The sequence below is a fragment of the Saimiri boliviensis genome, chromosome 9 (assembly GCF_048565385.1).
Source record: "Saimiri boliviensis isolate mSaiBol1 chromosome 9, mSaiBol1.pri, whole genome shotgun sequence".
Lineage (NCBI taxonomy): Eukaryota > Metazoa > Chordata > Mammalia > Primates > Cebidae > Saimiri > Saimiri boliviensis.
In genome coordinates, this window is record NC_133457.1 from 14,145,017 (window position 1) to 14,162,373 (window position 17,357).

Sequence of the window (17,357 nt, forward strand, 5' to 3'; positions counted from 1 at the left end):
GATCACGAGGTCAGGAGATCGAGACCATCCTGGTCAACATGGTGAAACCCCCGTCTCTACTAAAAATACAAAAAATTAGCTGGGCATGGTGGCGCATGCCTGTAATCCCAGCTGCTCAGGAGGCTGAGGCAGGAGAATTGCCTGAACCCAGGAGGCGGAGGTTGCGGTGAGCCGAGATCGCGCCATTGCACTCCAGCCTGGGTAACAAGAGCAAAACTCAAGTCTCAAAAAAAAAAAAAAAAACTAAATTGACCAAAATCCTCCAACTTTGAAGCTAAAAAACGCAAATCTCAGCCAGGTGCGGTGGCTCACGCCTGTAGTCCCAGCACTTTGGGAGGCCGAAGCAAGCAGATCATGAGGTCAGGAGATTGAGACTATCCTGGTCAACATGGTGAAACCCTGTCTCTACTAAAATACAAAAAAATTAGCCTGATATGGTAGAACGTGCCTGTAGCCCCAGCTACTCAGGAGGATGAGGCAGGGGAATCACTTGAATCAGAGAGGCAGAGATTGCAGTGAGGTGAGATGGCGCCACTGTACTCCAGCTTGGCAAGAGAGCAAGACTCCATCTCAAAAAAAAAAAAAAAAAAAAAAAAAACGGTGTAAACTTTTCCATTGTTGCATTACATATTGTGGAATCTCTCGAGTGCAAAGACTCACTAGTTTTTTATCAGGCTATTTCTACTGATGAAGTGCTTCAGATGGGGAAGGCAAACTCTACCTATTTTTATTTGCCTGATTTAAAGTGTCTGAGGAACAAATCTTTGTTCTCTTAGGCAGCAATGGAACAGCTTTACCAGGGTTTTGGCATTTCCATTCCTTTATAAAACATGCTCAGCAAACCGCACCAGTTAACTACAGTTTGGTAAATTGTTAACAATTATGACATCTGTAATGTTTTATAAAGCAACTAATTTAATAAAGTCATTATTGTGAGGACTTAAAAAATGATAAAGATTTACAAACAGCATTTTAACACTTGTTTTGACCATTCAGAATAACATACTATGCAAGTTGATGCTATCAAACAAAATAGAAAGTGTCTTAAAGTTTTCCCAAAGTCAGTTGTATGACTTGATACATGCTCTTCAGTTGCTTGAAAAAAGGTCAAGATGAAATACAGAACAATTAAAATAAAGTTTAAAAACTAGGTTCCTGGGACCATCTGTGAGCTGCTAGTGTTTTGCCACGAGGAACCAAAAAAGAACTATGGCCAGCTGATCTTTCGGTCATAACTAATCCAAAAGATACTTCAAGATAAGCAGAATAAAGCATTTTACGTCTTGGGGCCTGATTGCTTTTACAGGTAACTCTTTCCTAAGACACAAACAAGACTAGACAATCTGTAAGAGAGTCATATTTGACTGCAGTATTGTCATCATAGGAAGAATAATAGTGCTTTTGGTCTATATTAAAATCAGAGTTGAAAGGACCTTAATGATCAAGGGTAACCCCTTCCCCTCATTTTTCAGATGGCAAAATTGAGACTTCAAGAGTTTAAAATCTTTTTTTTTTTTTTTTTTTAATGGAGTTTCACTCTTGTTGCCAAGGCTGGAGTGCAATGGTTCAATCTCGGCTCACCGTAACCTCTGCCAACTGGGTGCAAGTGATTCTCCTGGCTCAGCCTCCCAAGTAGCTGGGACCACAGGCATGCACCACCATGCCCAGCTAATTTTGTATTTTTAGTAGAGACAGGGTTTCGCCATGTTGGTCAGGCTGGTCTTGAACTCTCTACCTCAGGTGATCCGCCCACCTTAGCCTCCCAAAGTGCTGGGATTACAGGTATGAGCCACCACGCTCAGTCAAGAGTTTAAAATCTTGACTCAAAGCCAAACAGCTTGCTAGTAGCAGAGCTGGGATAGTAACTCAGATCCCCTGCCTAGACCTTCAACTTCATCTCATCCCTCTCTATCTCACCACACCCCAAAAACCATTGTTCTCATTCATTTCTCCTGACAGGCCAGGCTTGAATCCACCTTAGGCCTGGACACTTGTTTCCTCTCCCTGGTCCCCTCCGTACTCCTGTGGCTTCTCCTGTCAGGTGTGGCCTCAATTATGACCCTTTATAGAGGTTCTTTCTAAAACCCACCAGTCACTGTCTATCACATCACCCTGTTTAATTTTCTTCTCACCACTTATGGAGATCTGAAATTGTCATCTTTATTAACTATTATTTCTCTATTATCTTTCTGCCATTCACAGCTAACCTTCAGGAGAGCTGAGGCTTTACCTACCTCGTTCTCTGTTGTATTTTCTGCTTCTAGAATGGTGTCTGGTACAGTGTAGGTGCTCCATGAATACTGTTAAACGCACAAAGGAAGAAAAAGAGAGCTTTTAAGAGTTGCTCTGTTTGTCTGTACCTTCTGATTATTCTGTACTTTCACTGCCATGTAGCACGTTAATACTAACTACTGTTTATTGAGGATGTACTGTATTTTCGAATGTTATGTTAGGCCTTTTACAAATCTTATCTTACTGTCTTTACAACAACCCTAGACGGAAGGCATAATTATCCCTGTTTCACTGATGCAAAAGTTGAGGCTGAGAGCATTTAAGTGGCTCAAGCACGTGGCAAAGCCACATTCAGATCCACACTTTTCCAACTTGAAAGTAATCATGTCTAAGATTTGCAACCTCCTTTATTTATTAGATCTGTTCCTAGGTGTTCAATATCAGGGCACTATCAGTAGATACAATTGTAGAACACTTACCAGATTGTAAGTGCTCAGAATGGGTTTAATTTCACATTAGTAATGAAACAGTCAGTTGGAAGTACAAAGATGCTCATAATTGCATTGACCTGTGAATGTTCAAGCGAGCTTGGCATCTTCACCTGTTTAGGGTTTGATTTGTTGCTAGGGCTCGTGACAGGAGAGGGAACCTAGAGTGTTCTGTGAGCAGAAAGCTGTTGGCTATGGGATGACAGCTCAGGAGGGGCTAGTGTCAAGTTTGGGGTTCAACCTGTACTTGTGCAAGAGGCCTGTACCTGAAGGAGATGCGGTTGGGGTTTCTTCATTCAAGCAGTGAATCGGGATCTTAAGAAAAATTGAAAACAGCATCCCCGGTCCTTGTCTTGTTCTCTGTCCTGATATAAATGACTAACTGCTCTCAGCCCCCCAACCTGTGAGTGTGGGGTGCTATGTAAATGCTGACTGACAACCATGTTGGAAGATGGTTGTCATTTGGGGTTGGCAGCCTTTGGGGGCTGGTTTAGGGAATTTCAGCTGCCAGAATCCTGGGGTGCCAGAGGAAGGCAGGTGTCTTTTGAAGTCGAGGGACAGGCATGGAGCTCAGATAGGAAAGCATTCAGCTATTTTAACAGAGATTTCCGGTGATCGGGGCTGAGAAGGATAGGCAGATTTTAAGGCTGGTAAGCAGAGCTCTTGCACCTTGAATGACAAATCAGTCATGTGGCTCAAAGAAGCAGCACAAACAAGCTGTTCCTGGGCTGGCTGAGCCATTACCAAGATCAGAGGAAGCCTTAAATGTGAGCATGGCATGCTGAGCTCTGATGTGGCCAAGGAGTGAAGTCAGGGTGAAGTGGTGTCCAGACTAGGGTGCGCCATGTAGACACATGTGGAGGGGGCAGGGAAGAAAGCAGAGGCTCCTGAATCCATAGGCCTACAAGAAAGAAAGGGAGTCTACATAAGCCTCCAGAGGAGCTTGAACAATAAATCAGATCTTTGCCATACTTTGGGCTGATTCCCATTCTACCCTGGTTAGAGCTAATCTCTGATCGGGCTGCCTAGAGAGAAAAGTGCACAGCTAGCTTGATTGGAGAAGCCCTTAATGTAATAGTGGAGATAATGTTTCTCATCAATGTTTCACTTCATCATAGGGCTGGAGCTAGAAGCAGGCAGCTAACTAACTGGAAGGGATCAAATGGAGTTGGTTCAGAACAGACTGGGGACACCTCATACAGGAGAGCTCTGGCTGCACCTGGTGGGTGCCTCTTTGGGATGAAGCTACCAGAGGAAGGAACGGGCAGCAATCTTTGCTGTTCTGCAGCCTCCACTGGTGATTCCCAGGAAAGCAGGGTCTGGAGTGGACCTCCAGCAAGCTCCAGCAGACCTGCAGCAGAACAGACTGGGATGGTTTGTGTTCATGCCAAGTTGTCAGAGTAACTGAGGCTGTGTACCCATTACCCACCCAACCATTCCTGTACTAAAGATTGCCAATGCTGAGGCTTTGTTACAGGGGAAAATTTATCCCATGGGAAAAAGAAGAGGAGAGAAATAGATACTGTTCACCTTAAAACTAATTTCCAATCCAAAAGGGCTGGCAATCAAGGCAGTAGTCTGAGATCAATGATCTGTATTGGGTCTAGAAGAAGCAGATGTTTAGAAGGCAAGGCATCTGTCAGGAGACAGAAAGATGGTTAAGGTGATAAAGACTTACACAAACAGCATTTTAACTCTCATTTTGACTCTTCAGAATAGCCTGCTATACAAGTTGATGCTATCAAACAAAACAGAAAGTGTCTTAAAATCTTCCCAAACTTAGTTGTGTGACTTGATACATGCTCTGTAGTTGCTTGAAAACAGTTCAAGACACAATACAGAAGGCAGGGGATCTATCGGGAGATGTTTAGATGTTTAGAAGGCAGGGCATCTGTCAGGAGACGCAAAGATGGGGCTCCATCTTAAAGACATGGTAAGGCAAAGTCAAGAAAGAGTTCAGGTCAGCCAGCATAATGCTTGTGACCAGGTGTATTCTATTTAGCATGGAGTTGGTCTCAAGGTGGGGAAGGAATGGGTCTATGCATGGTTTGAGTGGGGTTTATTCTATCCTCACAATAGGGGTGAACCCTGTTGACTTAATCTACTGATTGATTTATGGATGCATAAGCCAATCTGAGACAATAAGAAACAACATGCTGGCTAGGGCTTCTAGGAAACAAACTTCTCCTTTTCCACTTGATAAGCCTCTTTTCCTCTGGCAGTGGCGTGTGAATGTGTGAGGTGCACAGTTGCTGTAGTCGTGAGCTGGAAGGCATGGGGCAGGGTGAGCTGCAGCCCCACATCGTGTGGAGCTGAGGATGGGTCCTTTGTTGTGGCAAGGAGGAGGGAGGACTTTAGTGGATTATCTGAGCTGCGGATCAAACCCGACTTGATGTACCAACTACCCCTGTGTTTCAGATACTGGAACCAATACATAGTATTATTATTATTACTTCAGCCAAGCAGTAATAATAATAATAGAGTAATAATAATAATAGATATTTTCTCTTTTTTTGTTTCTTCAACACAGACTTTTACCTGCTGTTTTTTCAACACAAAGTCTTAGCGTGAAAGGAACCAAATCTAAAAGAGGAGTAATAATGGTATACAAGGCCTCTGAGTTCAGGAATCAGACTTTTAGAAAATAACTCCTCCTGGCTTTTTGGGGGATGATGGTTTGGAATGTTAGCTGAGCGCAGTCCTCCTGGATGGGGGGCTTCTTTTTGGAAGCAACAGCTCCTATCAGAAGCTAGACATGGGGAAGTGCAAAGCCAGTAAAGATGTTCAGAAGGTAAATGGTGAGAATGTTGTAAAATTGGGTTGATTTTTGTTCAGGGCTTTCCTAAAAGGGTAGATGGGTCAGAATGTCTTGTGCTCTGCTAATCATTTTACTGATCTCATCTCTGAAGTTAGAGAAAACTCACAAAATTGGGCCTTCCAGATTGTTTTCTAACTTCTGAGAAAGTAAGACAGACCCAAATACCACAAGCTGGCAGAGTGTAGGTGGTGCCGGGAGAAGGCGCAGAAGTGTTGCTGGTAGACGGCCCCCATGGGACCTTCCAGAGGGAATGTGCTCCTGGGGCCTGGAAGTCATTGTCAGCCTCAACCTCACAGTCCATGGAGTGGGAGCCGAGCCATGAGGCTGCTCTTGTGAAACATTCTGTTTGGGGTTCAAACAGCGCATACGCATCCCAGTGAAAAATCACCAGCAAAAAAAAAAAAAAAAAAGGCTGTACAAACAGGTGGTCCCTTTCAGCGGCCGACATCAAGAGCAGGGAAATTCTCCAGTACTGCCTTGCCTCTTCCATTGGCATGTATTCTCTCTAATGTGAACATGCTGGTGCTGGGTGATCTATGAGCAAAATAAATTAATTTATCAACCCTCTGCTGGGAGCAAGGTTGGTGTTGAGGAGAAAGAGCATGAATATATTGATCAGACTGGCTGGCAAGGAGACCAGGAGGAGAGAGCAGATAGTTATTAAATAGTTCTGTGTATTGAGTCGGGCCTCTTCACGGACTCTTCAAATACCTGACTAATTTGGCTTTTCCTTAAAGAGAGTGCTGACCAAACTAGTCTTGCAAGAGACAAGTCTCCAAACTTTTTTCTCAGTTACCTTATAAAAGAATTTTGAGGAGTCACATACCCTTTTGCACAGTTAACATCTAAGATCTTTCTTTATAAGTCTAAAGATTCTTTTTTTTAATAATAGTAGAAAAGATCAAACATTCAAAAGATAACTTGAAATCAGGTGGGGATGGATCAAAATTGACATAAATGTTTCATAATATTACTTGATAAAATGTTTTAACTAGCTTGTTGAATAAAGAGCCCCAAATTTAAAAGAAACGATGTAGAATTTTTATCCAAGGATTTTCTTTTATGTATTTTGAAAAATTTGGTAGTCTCAGAAAACATTACAGTTATAGACTAAAGAATATGTGTCACAAACCTGTACCACTTTAGCTGTTCTGAATTCAGAGCATCTGTGCAGGCCCCAAACACCTCATTAATGCAAAGCTTCAGGCTTAACAAAAATCCGTAGGACAGTGGGCCCTAGGGACTTCATGATTTATCATTAAAGAAGTACGAAATCCAAAGTAATCAGATCTTGGTGCATGTCCCCATGATAAGACGTGGAGTAAGGTTGGGGCCCAACTCTCTCTCATAAGGGGGAGAAGACCATGGTATTGGGAAGGCAGGCTGATACTTAGGTGAGTCCGTTTTTATGAAAAGAATCCATGTAGAATTAAGATCTGGAAACCGGTTAATTTTACTCTATCTCTTGGAAGTCTTTGTGTATCCCTGAAGCACATGTATGTATGTATGAAGACAACTCTTGTATATTCTTCCATGACAGTAGGGTTCCAAGTTTAAATTTATTTGGGAAACGCATGCCAGATTCCCCGACTGGCTTCGTAAAGATTCTGAGAGGGGCCGATGTGGTGGCTCACCCCTCTGTAATCCCAGCACTTTGAGAGGCTAAGGTGGGAGGACTGCTTGAATATGTGTCACAAACCAGTACCAGGAATTTGAAACCAGCCTGGGCAACATAGCAAGACCCCATCTCTATAAAACATAAAAAAAAAAATAGCTGAGCTTGCTGGCACATACCTGCAGTTCCAGCTACTCAGTGGGAGGTGGGAGGATTGCTTGAGCCCAGAGATTGCACTTAGCCTGGGTGACAGAGTGAGACCCTGTCTCCAAAAAAAAAAAAAAAAAAAAAACAAAAACAAAAAAACTGAGGGAGCCTGTAGTAAAGGCACACATCCTTGTTTAACCTAGAGTTTTCCAAGTACACTTATTTATTTTTGTTTAACACCTACTAGCATTATTATAAAACCTTTGGAATATTATTATCAGGATTCCATGGATAAAGAAATTGGGATTTAGTCACTAGCTCTAAGTCAGGGATCTACAAACTCTGTAAAATATCACGTGAAAAATGTTTTAATTGTTGAGAGCTGTGTGATTTCTCCTGTGGCTGCTTGACTGCTGCTGGGGCACAAAAGCAGTCATGGACAACATCTCAGTGAGTAAGCATGGCCGTGCTCCGATAAAACTTGTATTTATAAAATCAGGTGGCAGGCTGGATTTTGCTCTCAGGCCTTAGTTTGACACCCCTTACTCTAAGCCATTTATCTTAAGGTATTTGAACCTGGGCCTGATAACTTTATAATGTTAACCCTGTCTCCATATCACTCAGATGAGGAAGACCCCAAAAGGGGAGGCTGGGGCCCAGGAGGCAAATCTCATCTTCTTGAGCCTGTTTGCAAGGCTGGCTTCTTCCAGTTTGAGGGTCTCTCCCTCAGTGTCAGAGTTTGCCTGCCACCAACCTCACTCATCTTTAATAATAAATTAATATAGATATCAATGCCCAAAGAGTAAACATCCCCCAGAAGGCTTCAGTTGCAAAGTACAAAGTAAAGTACACCAGTAATTTTTTAGCACAAATTAACAGCCCAGCAGTTCTGGGCTCAACTGGGCCCACAAGGAGTTCTTTCTCTTGACATTTAATAGGCTTGTCCTTGAATCAATAGCTTCTGAATACAGTTGGTAATTAGAATGGCTATTTCCATCTTAGTTTTTCAAAACTTTTAGAATGCTAAGAAATATTTGTAAACGTTTGTCTGCTGCCAAGGTAAAGATATTTACCTGGGAAAGAATGCCATATGTAACCGGCCCTGATTTGAATTCACCCTCCTTCATACGACTTGGAAATCTCTTGGGAAAAGCCTAAGAGAGTTCCTTTTTAAACAGATTCCAATGATGGTCATAATTTTTTGACCAGAGATTGCTCCCTGGAAGCAGAAGTCATCGGGGGGCAGCTACAAAGTGCTGCAGAGGGTTCAGTAATCCCTAATCGTGGAGACCTGTTACAAAGGCCTTCATTACATTATTAACCTGTGCAACAACAGAAAGAACTATTTTCATTTTTATAAGAATGGTAGGCAAGGGTCAGGTCATAAAAGCCTAGAGATGTAATGCTAAGGAAGTCAGATTGGATACTGCAGAGAACTGTTAAAGAAGGGGAGTGATACTCAAATATGCATTAAGAAAGTCCATTTAAGCAACAGGACGAATGAGAAGGAGGTTAGCGGTCTTTACAACAGTCTGGGAGAGAGATGATGGGGTCGTGATTTTAGGCTGTGACTATGGGAGAACCCACAGAGGGTGGGTTCAGAAGCGAGGAGTCAAGAATAACCCATATTGTTAACATAAATCATAGGTTGAAATGAATATTTCAGAGTAAAATGCTAAACTAAACAAGGCTTTCCTCTGATGAGGTGGGAAAAGATTGAGAATCATGATGAAATGCAGGATTAAGCTAAAAGCAGTGACAACTCAGGGTTAGGAGGGATGATGATTGCAGTTAGAGGGACTTTCGTCCTCACTCCACTCTTGGTATAGAAAATTGAGATTTTTCCCAATATTGTGAAAGTTGCCATGTAAATGCAGCTTCCAGCCTCCTTCTCTAGTTCCAAACATATGGGTACCTTAAACCCCTCCGGTATAGAAATTCTGGATTTCTCTTACCACCAACCATCATATAAGATGCTGCATGTTTTTGCAACAAGCACGTAAGTAATCTTCAAAATAAGTAATCTTTATTTTGAAGCCAGGTTCAGTGACCACAGCTTCTTTGCTTAACTATACATTAAACAACTCTTCTGTTTCATAAGCATTACTACAAACATGGATAATATCGAGAAGGGCTACCCCTTGAAACAAAGAACAAAAAGTGACTTTTCAATATAGGGTGTCAACTGCGAAGAAACAACGCCATAGAGAAGCACTCATGGTTTAGTAACGACAGTTTCCAAATCAGAGGCTGAGACAACCATCTTAAATATAGAAATCTCTGCACAGGCAGCGTCCTTTCTGCCCTCTCAAAGTCTGCCAGGACTTAGAGACTGTGTCACAGATCAGTGCCATCTACAACCAAAGGGCTGAGGAATTCTAGTAATTGTTGAAGCTTCACCAGTTGTTTCCAAGGTATCTCAGGGCTTGGAGCAACAGGTGAGATTCCCTTTGAATCATCTCCCTTTTCACTTTGGCCAGTTCAGAAGCTGCCAACCGGCTGCTGCCTCATCTCTCTGTGGCAGCCACCTGACACCACTTTGGGCTTTATGCCTGTACCACTGGAACTCAGTGGCAAAATCAGATCCAACTCAGCGTTATCATGGGCACTGCAGAAGTGGCCTATTCTCAGGTTTTAGATGTTCCTTTGTGTTTGGCGTTGCTTCCTCCTGGCTGTCTTCCTGAGCTGCTCTCTCCCCCGGCCTGTATCTTCTAACCTACTCATGAATACCCGCCACAAACTAGGCTCTGTGTGGGGGCTCTAAGATGCACAGGGCAAGGTCCCTATCCTCGGGGACTTGACAAACCAGCTGGAGAGAGAGAGGAATATACACATCAATATTAAGCACCAACAATGTTCTCTTAAAGTCCCACTTGTTTGAACGTTCTCTGGTCTCTCCATGTGTCCGTGTGGATATGAGTGCCAAATCAGGGGTATGATATTGTGAAAAAAAAAATGGTATTTCTTCGTGGAGGTTACAGATCATTCTTTGTGAGGTTTAGGGGAGAAGCGTAGACAAATGTGGACAGTGTATACGTGGCTGGGTGTATCAGGAGTACAACACCCCCACAGGCTGTGACAGAATACCTTTTGCTAAAGTTGGCCAGGTTTGTTTCATTCATATACATTTTACCTGAGGTTAGTTTTTTTATTTTTTGGGTGGCTAGACCGTGGGATCATGAAAGGAGTTTCCAGGAAACTAGGTATGGAACAAATGTCTTGCTTCAGTGTCAACCTCAACAATAGGGTCCTAACAACCTTTTTAGGTTTTTAGGTTTTTGTCCCTTCCCTGCAAGGTAGCAAAGGAGTGAAACCAGCAAAAGGACGAGCGGAACCCTAGAGCATTTTCCAGGCCTCTGTTTATTCTTCATCCACTGATCTCTCCACAGTGAAGAAATATATTTAAGGTCCTGGCGAAACTTGACCCTAAAGCATTCTGTTCAGAAGTGTCAACCCATAAGGGAGCAAAGCAGTTCCAAAGGGCCGATCTTACTGTTTGTTGGAAGCTTCAGAGCTCGGTCTGTCCAAAGAACATTCTGCTGATGAGTCACAACAGACGGTTAGTTAGGACTGCTTGGTTTTTAAGGCAATAGGCACCGTACAAAGTGTCAAGATCTCTCTGGCAGTTGGGATTTCTGTTTTCAGTTTGCTAACACTGAATTCCTCTCTGTCGCAATCAAAAAAGTTGAGCCCTTCTGTGACTCCAAGCAGCACTGAGGATTTGTCTGCAGGCCTGTATGTGGTGTTGGGGAGAGAAAGCTGCCAGGAGACAGGTCTGGACCAAACTGCAAGGCTGATCGCAGGAAAACAGACTCTAGCCTTATGCATATTGACGAGCGAATTGAAATTTCTCAGCTCATTTACTCCTCTAATTGAGACTGGGGCTGGATCATTGCCCTTGGTGGTCTTTAACATTTTCCTCTGTCCTTGTGTGACTTGTTGTATAGCAGTGAACTACAGCACAGGGCTTCAGGATCAGACAGACATGAATTCCAATCCTGAACCTCTTTGCCTACTTTGGGAGAGATACTTAATCTCTGTAAGCCTCAGTTTCTTCATCTATAAAATGGGAAAAATAATAGCACATAGGGTTACTGTGAGGATTAATCCCACTAAAGTATGTAAGTACCTGGCCCATTGCCTATTCCACCATGGGTGCTCAATAGTTTATTTCCCTCCCTGCTTCTAGCTTTGTCACTTAATAGCTGTGAGACTTTTAACAAGTCATTTCAATGTTCCTGGTCATGATTTTCCTCATCTTTCAATTGGGTAGGAGGCACATGTGCTTGTGGCCGTGGGCAATGACAACCCCGGGGAGACCTCCCTGATGGCTTGATGGCCAGTGTCACAGTCATTACACCTGTTGGATGGTAGAGTGCCAGCTGTATGTCTGAGAGGTAAGGGAGTGTCTCTTCCCAGAGTTGGGAAAAACCTGTAGGTGTGCTCCTGATAGGTGGACATCTTGAATCCAAATTGTAAATATTTTATTTCCTTTGGGAGTCTTTGATTTGTCCCTTTTTCCTCTGCCACTGCTGCTATTTTAATCCAGGCTCTTCTCATCCCAGATATGAACAGCAGCAGTAAAACTGATCTTTTTGCTCTCTGACTTCAGGTGAGTCTTTCAAAAATTCCAATCACCTCTAGTCATTGTACTGCTCAAAAGCTCAATGGCCCCATCACTTCCTAGATAAACTGAAGACCCCTAAGGCTCTCTGATGTGGCCCACTTTATCTTACTCCTACTATACGCCTCACAAACTCTCCACTCATCCACTAGGGTTTCCTCACAGTTTTTCAATGACAATGTGTATATATATTTTTTTTTTCTTTGAGACAAAGTCTTGCTCTGATCATCCAGGCTGGAGTGTAGTGGTGTGATCTCAGCTCACTGCAACCTCCGGCTCCCAGGTTCAAACAATTCTCCTGCCACAGCCTCCTGAGTAGCTGGGATTACAGGTACCCGCCATCACGCCTGGCTAATTTTTGTATTTTTAGTAGAGACGAGTTTCTCCATGTTGCTCAGGCTGGTCTCAAACTCCTGACCTCAGGTGATCTGCCCAAAGAGCTGGGATTACAGATGATGTGCATATTCTTAAATGCCAGCCCTTGTTCATGCTCTTCTCTCCGCCTGGAATGCATGGCCCCTCAGCCCAGCCTAAATATAACCTCGCTTTTGCCATGTGGTCATTATAGTCATTGCAACTGACTGCAACTTGGTTTGGGAAACAAATGCCTGGGTTTGTGGGCTCAAGAATGGTCCCAATAAGTCAAGCAGGAAGGAGAAGTGGGTTGGATGGGAAGAGACAGTAGATCTTGGAGATGTTGAATTTGTGGCAGTGGCATTCTTGTTGTTCCTTCTTTCAAAATCACATTGGATTTCAGTTAGAGAAATGTTTGGGGAAATGTTCTCAGAAAACAATACACACACATAGCTTTTAAAATTTTGTTTTGTTTTTGTTTGTAAAGAAGACTAGAAAGAAAGATATAAAGAAAAAGTAAAAATTACCTCTATTTTCAATACCTCAATATTACTACTGATATTTTAATGTATGTCTTTCTTGGCCTTAAAAAGTTATTTTTAAAATTTTTAAGAAGAAAATTATGTCATATGTACCCTTTTTATACATTGTAGTACATTATATTCAACGTTATATTGTGAATATTATTTATATCAATAAATCCTGACTAAATAATAATTTTTAATGTCTGTTAAAGGCCACACTATAATGTATTTAATCAATCTCATATTGGTGAAACTTAGTTTATGTCCAGTTTTCATTTTCTCAATATATGACATTATTTTTTATAGCTGATTTCAAAAAACTATATTGACCTTTAGAGACAAAATTTGCAAGTGTTCGTTGTAAAAGCAAAAAATAGAGAAGCAAAAATAAAAATAAAACAAAATAAAAATAGCTCACAATTCTATTACTCAGAGATAAACTATAGCTAGATTTTGATGGCACTCCATCCCCAAGTTGACAGAACATTTATTGCAAAATTTTGATAATTTCCTTCTATTTTCCTCTCTGCCCAAATGGCTATAATTTTATCTGAGTACTCATGTAGTAAAAACCTACCGATGTCTTCACATTCTACACATTACTACTGTTTTTTTTTTCCAGAGCTTATATATTAGGTATTCAACAAAATCAAGATTAATTCTGACATGATACATTACAAATGTCAAGAAGGAAAACCATGACTCTATTACTCCATGTCTTGTCATTAAAAAAAATTTTTTAGCTTCACACTCCCGACTTGGAAAAATGATATAATGCCACAGTGCTGTGTCACCGTCCTCCTGATACACACAGTTCATCACGCCGGGATCATGTATCGGGAACTTCCTAGTCACCCACATCATCGGCTTTTTGAGGAAACGATACTCCTCTCTGGATTATTCCATCTCTTTATCACCCTACTTCTGTGCATCTCCATTACCTAATACTGTGCCTGATGAGCACCCCAAATGCAGAGAGCCCCTCTCACTCTTTTTTAGATTTTGTTTTGTACTGAGCAGCGTCTGATCTGCAGTAGCAGCTTAATGTATACAGTTTTGAATGAAATTATCCATTGGAATAATAATAATAGGATGATGGAAAGAAACAGAAACATTGTAACTTTTTATGGGGCCTTTCTTGCATCAAAAACAAAAAAATATATATTATGTTTTATAACCACATTGGCATAACAGTGACTATAATCCAGTCTGGGTTTATTATTACATACTCATTATTATTATATTCCTTTTGTTTCTGATTTGAAAAGAAATAAAGCATTTTCATGGGCCCTAGGCATTGTGCCTGACGGAAAAAGTACCCACCTGTACTTCAAATGCGAAGGGCAAAGAGATGCAATTCTAGGAGGAAATTCTTCGTTTAGAATTGGCCAGGGCTTTTTACTTTTGCACTATTCATTGAGAGCTTACTATAGTCCAAGCAGTCCACTTATGTGTATTGTCTCATGTAATTATCACATCAATCTCTGTGTTAATTGCTACCATTATTCCACATTTTATAGTAAAAGTAATCAAGGCATGGAGAGATGACCTAATGTGCTCACAGTCATCCAGTTAGTTTGTGGTGGAACCGGGATTTCATTCATTGTACAAATGTTCTTGAGCATCTGCTGTGTGCCAGGCACCGTCCTGGACACTAGGGAAGTGAGCAAAACAAAATACCTGCCCTTGTCCAGCACCATCCTTGGTCTGATTTCGAAGCCTGTGCTCTTAACTCTTGTGCTACTTGTGACATTTTCAGACTTCTCGTATTCTGTGGGCTGAGGTTTTATAAGTGCAGACTGAATAACTCTTAGTGAAAATGCTTGGAACCAGAGTGTTTCAGATTTCAAATATTTTGGATTTGAGGCTATTTGCATATACATAATGAGATATCTTGGGGATACGACCCAAACCTAACACGAAATTTATTCTATTTCATATACAACTTATGCACATAGCGTGAAGACAATTTTATACAATGTTTTAAAATAATTTTGTGCCGGAAAAATTGTGCAAAGTTGTGACTGTGTTTTGACCGCAACTCATCTTGTGAAGTCAGGTGTGAATTTTCCACTTGTGGCGTCATGTCAGTTCTCAGAAAGTTTTGGGTTTTGGAGAATTTCACATTTTGAATTTTCAGATTAGGTATGTTCAGTCTGTAGTGAGAAGCTCTGTTTCTTACAGATGGACAAATTCCTGACCAGGATTTTACCCACCTCTTGCTGCCTCTTGTATCTAAAAACATATATACATATTATTAGAAACAAATAGAGGTTAATAGTCCAAAAATCAAGGAAGAAGAGGGCGAAGAGAAAAAAAGGAGGAGGAGGAGGAGGAGAGGAATGAAGAAACAACAAAGAAAGGAAGAAACAGACTAGGAAAAAAATACAGAGAAGTGAAAATTACCTGTGTTCCTTTCTTTTTTTTCCAATTTCCAGGCTTAAATTACCTATGTTTCTAATATCCCAAAATTACTGCTCATATTTTAACGTACATCCCTCCTGGCCTTTTTAATTTGTTAAGAGGGAAAGTATATTATGTGTACTTTTATACATTATATTCAACAAGATATTATGAACGTCTTCCACATGCTGGAGCTACATATTCTCTTGGACTCAGAGGATTTCCCATTTGCAGTCATTTTTTCTTCACTTACTCTGCCCTGCCTTGGCAGAGGCTGGCATTCCCCTTGCTCCCCCATTGCCATCTTGGTTTTCCATTGATTTCTGACTCACTGATCCTGCTAGAGAACTGCATCCGGTCACATCTGGTCTGGTCTTTACTCCTACCTAAGACCCTCCACGGCTCCTCAGGATAATGCCTGTAATCCTCAGCCTAGTTGATCGGGTCTGTTCTCATCCAGGTACTGCTTGCCTCCATCCTCACCTCATAGTCCTGATCTTTTCTCCTCTTCGCTCACTGTGTCCCTAGTGAGTTAGCTGCACTTCATTCCTTAGTCAGCAAACAACAATTGAGCACCTATAATGTGCCCTGCTCTATTAGCATGTCAAGATTTAAAGAAGATTAAGATCCAGTCCCTGCTCTTTAGATGTTCACTGTCTGGGGTGGAAACAGAGGAGCAAAGGGATCATCGAGCATCCTGTGGGCAGGACTAAAACAGAGAAAAGCACCAGGCACCACGGGAACACAACAGCAGCTGCACCTCCTCACCTGACAGGAGAGGTGGCTGGTCACTGAGGGCAGGTGGGTGATCCCAAACACTTGCCATGGGACACAGCCCCTGAGGTTTGTTCTGTGGGATGAGGAGAGTGAGCCTAGAAACCAAGTCAGGGGAGGTGGATTCATGAGGCAGAGTTGCGGCAGCAAGTGCAGAAGACTGGCCCCAAGGCCAGTGGGCGGGTCTGTGAGGACCCTGGTGAGGAGTCCACCTTTACCCTGCAGCTTCTGAGGAAACAGTGAAGGGGTGTCAGCAGGGGTGTGAGAATGACTGCAAAGCTGGTGTAGTAACAGAGGCAAGGAATCCAGAGGACGGTGAAGGTGGAAAGAAGTGGGCAGTTGGAAGATGGTGAGGAAGTAGCATGGACAGGGCTTGACATCCAGGTGGATGTCGCAGGTAAAGGAGAAGGAGGGCTCAAGGATCATGCCTCGGCTACTGGAAAACCCCATGATCTCTTCCCCCTGCTGTTTTCTTGTTGCTTCTGACTGAACCCTTTCCACTTTTCTACCCAAACTCGGTTCAGGCATCACCTCTCCCTGGAAAGCGTCCTTGACCATCAGGCTTCCAGAGGAAAAGCATGGCACATTATCACTGGGTAACTGAGGAGCACTGTTAAAGTGACTAGTTATAAAGGTGAGAGTAGGGTTTAAGGAAACAAAAAAGCAATGGCACTGAACCCCATGGCTAGTAGTCCTGTGACCATCTGAAAGGCTGGGAAGTACTAGGAGAGAGAAGGTTACTAGGACCCAGAGGAAAGAGTTGGAGGAGAGGGCTGTTTGACCAGAGCTGTATCCTAAAAAACACCTTAAACTTCATATGGAACCAAAAGAGAGCCCACATAGCCAAGTCAATTCTAAGCAAAAAGAACAAAGCAGGAAGCATCACACTACCAGACTTCAAACTGCACTACAAGGCTACAGTAATCAAAACAGCATGGTACTGGTACCAAAACAGAGATATCGACCAATGGAACAGAACAGAGGCCTCAGAGGCAACACAACACATCTACAACCATCTGATCTTTGACAAACCTGACAAAAACAAGCAATGGGGAAAGGATTCCCTGTTTAATAAATGGTGTTAGGAAAACTGGCTAGCATTGTGCAGAAAGCAGAAACTGGACCCTTTCCTGACACCTTACACTAAAATTAACTCCAGCTGGATTAAAGACTTAAACATAAGACCTAACACCATAAAATCCCTAGAAGAAAATCTAGGCAAAACCATTCAGGACATAGGCATAGGCAAGGACTTCATCACCAAAACACAAAAAGCCTTGGCAACAAAAGCCAAAATAGACAAATGGGACCTAATCAAACTCCACAGCTTCTGCACGGCAAAAGAAACAGTCATTAGAGTGAATCGGCAACCAACAGA